This window comes from Myotis brandtii, unplaced genomic scaffold (genome assembly GCF_000412655.1).
Source record: "Myotis brandtii unplaced genomic scaffold, ASM41265v1 scaffold954, whole genome shotgun sequence".
Taxonomy (NCBI): Eukaryota; Metazoa; Chordata; class Mammalia; order Chiroptera; family Vespertilionidae; genus Myotis; species Myotis brandtii.
Window position 1 is genome coordinate 503,946 of NW_005371937.1, and position 10,251 is coordinate 514,196.

Genomic DNA, 10,251 nt, shown 5'->3' on the forward strand with positions numbered 1-10,251 from the left:
GAAGACAGCATGGCCAGGTAGCTGCATAAGGAAGAGCGGAGACTGAGGGCAGGATCTGGAGTGGTCGTCACAGTGCATGGCGCTGTGTGAAGGGACAGGGCTCAGGACAGACCGCCTAAGCAGGGAGGCCCAGCGGAGGACTTCTCAGAGCCTCAGCTTCCTCGTCTTCTCAGTGGGGTCATCTGTTCCACACACAAAGCATTTTACATTCCTGACCTCACTCAGAGAAGAAACTATCATTAGACCCATTTTCGAGATGAGGAAATTGAGGCCCGGAGGGCTTTGGTAAGTTGCTCAAGGTCACAGAGCCAGGAAGAACTGCAGTTAGATCCCATGTCTCTGGAGCTAAAGTCTGTCCTTCTGAGCTACTACATTACAGAAGGAAATGACATGACTCACAGCCGGGTGGGGTCTATAGACACTGGTTTCCCGAGAGGGTTCTCAATTGCTAGGCCTACAAGAAAGGTGCTTCCCCCAAGCCTCTGAGGAACGATGCCAGAGGGACTGAGCGGCTGTAACAAAAGACAGCCCCTCAGGACCGCAAGCACAGCTACCGCAAGCCCACCCCTGCTCCTGGGCCAGCACGTCCATGGGAGGGAATACAGTCCCCGGCCATGGCATTATTCCCGGAGAGGACTTAGAAATCGGGTTGAGTTACAGTAAAAAAAACTCATTATAACGGACTAAGCAAGAAAGTTAGGCATCGACATGATGTCCAAGGTTCTCTCTGTTAAGATCAGATCTCTGACTCTAAAGCTATACAGAGGGGTTTCTATTTCTGTTTTTGCCCTTGGAGCTTTGAAAATGGATTAGACACTGAAGACTTCAGGAAGTAAAGAGAGGTCATAGAAAGAAGAGTGGTGTCACAGTGTCAGAGGCTACTGCCTCCCCCTGCGAGGCCGGAACGGCCCCGTGCAGCTCAAAGAAGACAGAGCAGAGTCCACCTTCCATAGTTCTGTACGATACCCCTGAGATCTCAGAGGCAGACCTGATTATAGCGGGTGGACAGTGAACATTTCACCAATAATCTGATTTACCTGATTTTACATGGAGACAAATCATTTCTTATAAAAATTCTAATATAAATTCTACCGATTGGCTCATTGAAAGTAATAAGGGATTACTCACAATATTGATTAATATTAAATCGCCAATCAAGATAACTAAAGTATTAATTGCCATATTAATAGTAAGTGATAAGTCCTACAGAAATCCCCTCAAGAGGCTCATGTGTGGTGACTAAGATTGCATAAGCACGACTTCTAAAGGTTTTTCTATAAATTTTCCAGGACACGCATTTTCCCAGTTATTTAAGCCTTTATTTCATTTTTACATTTCAGCCTTATGGAAAAACACATGATATGTCCCCATTTGCTCACTTTACTCTTTCTGTCCTACTCTTCTTCCCTAACTTATCTATACATTTAGGTTTCTAAAAGATATTTGTCACTTGTACAGCTAAATGCATGCATTGGGTTATTTTTTAACTTGCAAACATGCAAACATCTGAACTTTTGCAAAGGAAATGGATGCAATAGACATACAAACACACAAACAAAGAACACCCCCAGTATGTCCCATCTTAGAAACAAAAAGTGCCCCATAAAACAGCACAATACAGCAAAGCAAGCCCGCACAGCACACACTTGAATTGCTACCAGCTGCCTGCAAAGCTGCACTGGTGTTTGCAAGTCTTACTTTGGGGCTGGGTGGGTTAGAAACAGGTGAGTTTGCGCATGTGCTGTCAAGAGGACTTTAATCGCCATGGCAACAAAACAAAAATCCAGCAAGCCAGTCCCAGCACAGAGACGCCCCGGAAGCTTGACCGCCCCTCACCTGCTCCCCTTCTCTCCTCTCTCCCCAGAAGAAGGCACTTCACGGAAGCGTCTGGGAAAGCCCTTCGACTTTACTTTGTTACACCCTCTAAATGGACAAAAAAAAAAAAAAAAAAAAAAAAAGGGGTAGAAAACAGCATTTTCAATTGAAGACAGCATTTTCAATTCACCATCAAGAGTTCCAACAAATGCCCTCCCACCTTCTAACACGGGCACCCCGCTCCTCAGGCCTCCTGTCTACAGAAAGCTACACAAAGGGGACTGGTTTTATTTTAGTTTTTTTATGCTGAGGTAAGGAACACGAAATGGGAGCTTTGCTCTTAAAGGGCCATCTTCACATGTTAGAAACCTGCCCCCCTTTCCCAGTGTTAACAGAAGGTTAGAACATCACAAACCAATAATGCCCTTTCTAACTCGAATACCTGTCTTTCTACCTCAGACATGCTGTCCTGGCAAACGGGATGGCGTAAAACACCCCGGGAATGAGCAGGACATAGCAGGCAATCAGTGGGTACCCTCTGACCTCCCTGCTGGCACCGATTTCCCTGGATTTGATGGCTTTTCCCTAGGCAGCCCTCTCCCTGCGGGACAGTCTTTCCTGACTCAGAACTGGAAGGCCTGGGCGCGGCACTCAGGGGAGGGGGTAAGCAGCTGCTACCTCGTCCCGATGATGCACTGACCGTAGCCCCTGAGACCTGGCTCTAGCGCTGGAGAGATGCCCCTTTGTCGCAAGAACACTGGAAAGCACTTCTTTCATTTTATTTGAACCCCTAACCACCTGGGCTCTAGGATGTCACACGGATGTCATGCCTATGATTTCTAAACTCCGTCCCGAGACCAGCAAAGACAAACTGGGGTTTCCGGAGGTTCTCTTTTTGGGCAGCTCCGATGAGTCCCAGGCAGAACTCTGAGTTCAGGTGTGAATTCCAAAGAACACTGCTAACTTCTGATGGACTTGGTGGCTTTTTACTTCCGGAATGAGGCTCCTCTGATTCTCAAGTGTTGGGGGTTTATGCTCCCTTAATACAAGCGTTCCTCTATTTTGATAATTATTAGGCTCCATATTAGATAAGGGTGCTTGGCAAAGGAACCAAAGTTGGGGAAAATCAAAACTTGGGACTCTGATGAATGGGGCGTGTGTGTGTGTGTGTGTGTGTGTGTGTGTGTGTGTGTGTAATTCAGAACTTCTTGTCTCCCTCTACTGAGCACATTCTGGAACGACAGCTGTCCCCAAACACCAGGACCCTACTCCGTGCGGCTACAAACACTAATCTGAAGAAATCACGAGTGTGTTGGAGTGTTTTTGCAAATTTTCATAAAAACTTGAAATTTGCAGCTTCCTAAAATGTTTAGACTTCTTCGCAACCCTTAGCCTCCTCCGAATCCTGCCAGACTCGCTGTTGCGGGAGTTTGGAGCCGCGCCGGCATCTCCGCAGTTTCCCTCACACACAATCACAGGCTCAAAACTCCCACCGGCAACTGACAACACTTCGCTGCGAAGCAAATGCCAGCAAACCGACAACTAATACCTCGAACAATCGCGGGGGCTACCTGAGCAAACCGACCACAGACGCCGGCAGTGCTGGGAGAGAGGACGTTTCATTCCGAGAAATCCCAGGAAAGGTGCTGGTGATGTGCGTCGGGCGAGCACACACGGGTTTGCCCCTCCGGGAACACGAGCTAGGTTTAAAAACATGCCCATCCACGTCTCCTTCCCAGAATCAGTCTGTCTTTCAAACATCACGAGGAGGTTTAAGTGGAAACCTCTGCAGCGACTCTCTCCCTGCTTTTGTCTAATGACCACGTGTTAGCGGCTCCAAGAGCTGTGACTGTATCTCAGGGCCAAGGCGGCAGCAGGGGGCCGGTTACTATAACAACAGACAGTTCTCTTGAAATCTGAACACCCCCCCCCCCCCCCCAACTAGCCATTTGCGAGACAGTTATTGAGCAAAAAGTTGCCGGATCGGCGGCATGAGCTGCCACGTGGCCCGGATCGCCCAGGGTGGCTGAGGGAGAAAGGAGGGAGAGGTGCCCACCTCCAGGTGCAGCTGGGGAAACCAAGGCTCCACCCCCAAGCTTCTCAGCGTCTCAGAGGAAGGCAGTGTAGCTGTGGTCATGCTGAACTCAAAGCCCAGGCAAGCCAGGCTCTGCCATCATGAAATGCACCTGAGCTCTCCCCATGGGCTTCACACATTGTCAGGTTTGGGAGAGCTGGATTGCAAAAATTACTCCTAGCCCTAGCTGGTTTAGCTCAAGTGGATAGAGTGTCAGTCTGTGGACTGAAGGGTCCTGTGTTTGATTCCGGTCAAGGGCACATGCCCTGGTTGTGAGCTTGATTCCCAGTGTGAGGTGTACAGGAGGCAGCCGGTCCATGATTCTCTCTCATCATTGATGTTTCTATCTCTCTCCCTCTCCCTTCTCTCTGAAATCAATAAAGATATATTTAAAAAGTATTACTCCTAATGATTAATAAATTACTGAATTATGGCCACAGTAAGAGGGGTTCCATAAAGAGGAGTGTCAGGTCCCTCACCGGCTCTAACAGAAAAAATGGTGCCGGAATACCTGTGTTCTGAACAGTCTGTTTGCAGAAAAGATAAAGGTGATCACACAAAACCACAAAAAGTGTGACTGAAAGCTCGGACTTTTCTAGACTTGAGAAAAGTTGCATAGGAGCCTGCTTCCGTTTCCTACTCCCGCCCTCGCAGGAGCGGCTGGGACTGACCCCGCATCGGCAGAATCCCTGGAGGGGGACTGGTTCTACCCAGGACGGGACTGAACACCCCACGACTGTGTGCCTCCTGGTCAGTTCCGGCACAGTGCCCTCTGCCCAGAGCATTTGTCCTTTTCTCTGTTCTGTGAGAACCACAGCCAAACCTTCCCTCCCCCAAGCCTTTCCTGGCTCGGTCTCTGCCCACCCCACCACAGTGGTGGCCAGAGTCCCTCCCAGAGCAGTGTCTCTTGTTGTCACCACCCACCACTTCGACTCGAGAACTTAACTACCCACAGAGGGAGGCCGGGCAGGGGTCTGTGTGTATGTGTGTGGGGAGGGGGGCAGAGGAGGCAGACTGTCCACTGAGGGGGTGCCCGGAAAAGGGCCACCACGGGGCACTCGGCCAGCCCCCCAGTGCCACAGGATGGGAGAACAATGCTGCAGCGCTCCCACTTTATCACACCCGGACAGCTGAGGTTCGATGTAAAATCCTCCCATTTTTAAATCAATCCAGATTTTTAAGGACAATGCCAGCTAAATACAGTGGGGCCTTGACTTACGAGTTTAATTCATTCCGTGACGGAGCTCGTAACTCAAATTACTCGTATGTCAAATCATAAAGTGAACAAGTGAGACACGCGATGCTGGGCTGATGTTGTGGCATTCACTGTGACGTTCGCTGCGCCAACTAGCGGTGGGGTATTTGAAACTGGCTCGTAACCCGAATTTTAGCTCGAAACTCAAAGCAAAAAATCGGCCGAGAGATGGCTCGTATCTCGAAAAACTCGAGTGTCCTTAGTCGGGACACTCGTAAGTCAAGACCCCACTGTAAAACAGGTCTGGAGGCCACCAGAGGTTCACCCCCGTTTGGGATAACCTTTGTCATCTGCTCGTCTTTTCCAGGAGCTACAAGATCCCTGAAGACCGAAGTCCGGCTCCTTACTGAACCCCCAGTGCCTGCCACAAACTGATGGCTAAGAAATGTCTCTGAATGACTGAGCAAAGGAGGAACACACAGGGCAGCCAGAAAGGGTCCTAGGTCAACAAACACAATAAAACCCCAGGTTCGAGGACCTCCACAGCACACCAGCCGTGTGACCCTGGGCAGGTCACTTCCCCTGGGACCTTCCTCTGTGGGGAAGAGGGTGACTCGGTCCCGCTGCCCTGGCTCGAACTCCTGGCTGTAAAATAATGTGGAGTGTGTGTGTGTGTGTGTGGGGGGGGCGGGTTGTGTTATTCTCTGTGTGTGTGACCTGTGCTTGGTATTAATTCTACCCTGTGGGTTGCTGTGATTAGTGATGTTTCCCCTCGGCCGACTGTTCACAGTCACCTGCATGGAGAGCCCATTCCTGCTGCACTTGTCTCCTCTGTGGCTTTGCTGGGGGAAGAGGAGCAAGTGTCCGCACTAACCCAGGCTCCACCGAGTGAACGGAAGTGCCGGCTGCCGGAGCAGATGGCGGAGAGCGTGCCCCGGCCGCAGCAGCTCCGGGTCACTGCTGCCACCCTGGGAATACGGGCGGGGACCGCGCTCCACGGGGGCACGAGTGGTCATTCCGTGAGCGAGAGGGGTGTGAGCACATGCCCACACTCCACACGCATCGTCTGTTTGCTGGAGCCTCCACTATGACACAAGCCCGGCACACATTCGCAGTCTGCACCCTTCATACTTATGCTACTGTCTCCCACTGAGCATCCAGGGGAGAAAAGAATGGCAATGTCCACAGAACCCACTTGTTTCCATGAACAGCATCCTTAACGAGGCAACACCAACACATGGCAGCACTTCTGAGAGTCTAAAGATGGGAGTAAAGAGACACCTTTTTCTATCCGCCTCTGAAGCTAAATTGGCATCGACTAACTCACTACGGAATTTACAGGCGGCTCGGTCATGCGCTGAGCGGGGACGTGAACTTCTCGGATCCGAGCTTCCTCTAGCTCCACACTTTAACAAACCTAGGTCAGATGTTACAATCCCCACTTAGGAGCTTCTAGTTTTCTGTTCCCGAGTCTGTGTAGTTCGATCAGCCCTATCGAGTCTCTACCCTTCCGGAAAGTTCTTTCCTAGGCTAGCATTATGGTCAATGAGACGCTCAATCTGTCATCCGGGGAATCAGCACGGAACAGCTGGGACTAAGATAAAACAAACAGGTGGTATTACTCAACATCAAAATCTACTCAGCTTCTAGAACACCCGAACATAGAGTTGGTCCTCTGACGTTTTCTTCCAGAAATTCCAAACCACAGGAGCTTGAGACACGCAAACACATGCACTATAAAGACAGGCTGTGGAAGGAGGTCAGTGCCTTCGGGCAGCCCACTCCTCATCCAGGCAGAGCAACGTCAAGAAGAAGGCAGTGGCAATGCTGTCGAACTGGCTGTCTTCGAATCCAGGACCCACCAAAGAGCAATCCTCTGATGTGGGCACGTCACCAAGCCTCCGTTTTCTGATATGCCCAGTGGAGACCAGCATCCCTAGAATCTGAATGCGGATCAGGTAGGAATGCCATCTGCTGAGCACGTGTCTCGTATGACAAATATCCAATAAAAGATTCCTGGCTGGTAGGCCTTCAGATACGCAAAACCTTTTCAGGGGTGGGACCGCTGACCAGAGAGAGAGCTACACTTAAAGCATGTTCCTTGAGACGACAGAAAAGTCCACCCAGTTACAAATGCCTTCGCAGCGCTCACAACTGTAAGTGGACTCCGCTGTCCCTCACGAAGCTCTTCTCGGGGACAGGTTACTAAGTCAACGAGCTGCGTGTCCTACCGTGCAGAACGGACACTCTGCACACAGCGCTTCTCCCAGCATCCACCGCACACTGCACAGTGGGGACAGCCACCATCCCTACCACACAGGTCTGTGGGAAGAACCACACGAGATGGTGCCACCCAGAGGCTGGGCACGGTGCCTGGCGCTAACCGAGAACTGGTGGACACTCGCAAGCACTAACACCATCGTGCCGTGGAGGCCCAGAACTTGGCGACGTCAGCGTTCATTTTCTACTCTTTCCTGAACCCGTGAAACTGCAGCGTCGACCCCTCTAAGCGAACGCACTCAGGACCCAGAACAAGAGCTGTGCAGGGTCAGTCCTTGGTTGCAGAGCTGGTTTCAACCCCCGGGGGCCAGGCCTGCCCACGGGGGACACGGCCAGGAGGCTTTGATCCGCCTCGGTGCCCTGCTATGTCAAGTCTGTTCATCGGCCACCCGCTCTCACTGGGCCTCCAACGGCGAAGAGACGCGCTGTCGCTGTCCCTTCAAAACTGCACCGCCAAGGGGAAGCACGGCTCTTCACATTTACCGATTTCCTGTGTGAGCCCCCAACACTCCCTTCCTTCACATCAGTGGGAGAAAAAAGACAGAAACAGGTCCCTGTCCCCCTGGCTGTTCTCATGCTGAGCCCCTCATCCGTCCAAATGCCAGTTCAGCTTTGCTTGCCATCCTCTGAGAATGTTCTCCTTACACTCACTTGTGCACCAGCCTGAGGAATTCAGGAAAAGCTCAGAGGCTGCGTCTATGGGATGATGTTTAAAGCTCTGGTTCCTTGAAACCAAGCTCTGAATATACGAACAGATTCAGACACGTGTGTGTGTGTGTGTGTGTGTGTGTGTGTGTGTGTATATAAACAAAGTGCAAAGAGTTGTTATTTTCTAATGAGAAAAGCACATCTTGAGTGGAAGGCTCTAAAACCTCTCTTCAGTCCATTTCACAGTCGCTTCCCACGAGCAGCCTGCAGTCAGCATGCACGCTGGGGCAGCCTGGTTTCGTCTGCTCGGCCACGGAGATCTGTTCTGGGGAGGGCAGAGGACCAGGGTGGGCCAATCAGAAACAACCCTGAGGTTTTGGCTAGAATCGCTTGGACCATGAATTTTCATACTGAGGCTGCTGAGGGTCATGCAGCCTGTGGCAGCTGTGGCCTCTCCGTCCTGCGTGGGAGTCTGAGAATAAACCACGCGGTACAGCGCAGAGCAGAGCTGCTCGTGCAGACCTTCCACCACTCCCACGTGCTCAGTCACACCCACACCAGCAGCCTCCAGTTCGCCAACGGGCTCCAAATGCTGGTCTGCAAACCGCTTTGTTCTGGAGAAGGGATGGCCCAGAGGTGAATCTAGTGTTCCCAGGTGCACCCCGAAACACTCCTAACCTGGCTGGTCTGTAGCATTAACGGTGCTGTGGCTACTGCTGGACGCCTGCGAAGCCCGAGATGCCCCCTTCCTGTCCCCTGTTCTAACCAACAGAGAGCAGACCGACGATCACGATCAGTCTGCCAGCAGCTTCTGTTGACCTTTAGTCAGTTCCCATCACTTGACTGTGACCCTCATCTAAGCCGCCACCACTTCCTCCTTGGACTAGTGTAGGAGTCTCCTCGCTGGCCTCTCCACTTCTGCCCTTGATCCAACTCAGTCTCTTCACAACACAGCAACCAAGGAATCCTGAAGCCAGATCGTAACATCCTAAGGTATCAAACCCTACTTACCTTAGAGCAAAAGGCAATGCGTTTACAATGGCCCACAAAGCTGCACTCAACCTGACTCCCCTCTGCTCTGTTTCTTCCTGACACCCTCTCCTACCACAGGGACTACGGGGAGGGTGGCAGATCCCTTGCTCTTCCTAGAACATGCCAGGCACGCTCCTGCCTCAGGGCCTTTGCACATGCTGCTTCCCTGCTTGGAACTTGTCCCAGATGGAGCGCATTTCCTTCTTCCTTTAGGTCTCTGCTCCAATACCACTCGCCAGTTACACCTCCCTTATCTACTCTGAACACTCGTCCCTACCCAATAACTATCTTTAGTCTCACTATCTTTTATTGGATATTTGTCATCCGAGACACGTGCTAAGCTGATGGTGCAACACCATCTTGGGTGTTACCTCCTTTACTCACTAGTGTTGTTTACTGCCTGTCTCCCTCACTGGAATGTAAGCTCCCCGAGAGCAGGGATTTTCGTCTAGTTTGGCTCATTGTGTATCGCCAGGGCCCAGAAGAGCGCCTGGCACACAGTGGGGGCTCCCAATGGACTGAATGAAGGGGAAGGAGGGCGGGATACGGATACGACACCTGCTCCTCACTGAGGAAGCTGTTAAAGGGCAGGAGCCTCCAGCTTGTCTGAGAGGTGAGAGCAGCCGGGCCGACCACGTGGGCCGCCTCCTCCCACCTCCTACACCTGGCTGAGGGGGTAGCTGAGAAACACCCCACTTCCAAGCAGAAGCTGCCAGCAGGCTTCGGGGGAAGCAGTGAGACCTGGTCCAGGACAAGGATGGCTACCACCAGCCATTTGTATCTCACATGTCCAAGTGCCACAGAACATGCTCAATGTGTTCCTATCACTCCATTTTCAGCAACGAGATACAGGAAACCAAGGGGAAGAGGTCTTATTCGGATGTGACAGTGAGTCATGGCCTCAGGGGAACCGGAAAGCCATGGAGCTCATTAGCTCATGTGGCAGGGTTAGACATGGAAGCTCCACGTGGAGATGGGTCGGCACCGGCAGGAAGCAGGGCTGGAATCCGGACCCGGATCCCCGGGTTCCCAAGCACAGCCTCTTGGGCACTAGATCCCAGAAGCTCCTCCTAAGTGCCCTGACCTCAGAGCCGCTCTACCCACTGGCTTCCTCCTGCTACAGCTCCCCCAGGTGTTGACAGGAGCAGCTCTCCAGCTGCCTCTCCTTTCAGAGAGAAGGGGCCAAGGCCTCTGCCCCCCCCCCGCC

At 51.8% G+C, this 10,251-nt stretch overlaps 1 protein-coding gene across 1 annotated transcript in view; it reads right to left on the bottom strand.

Moving 5' to 3' along the window:
- Positions 1–10,251, bottom strand: part of PTPRG (protein tyrosine phosphatase, receptor type, G) — a 78,026-nt gene that overhangs the window by 57,235 nt on the left and 10,540 nt on the right. The gene's annotated exons all lie outside the window — the stretch shown is intronic.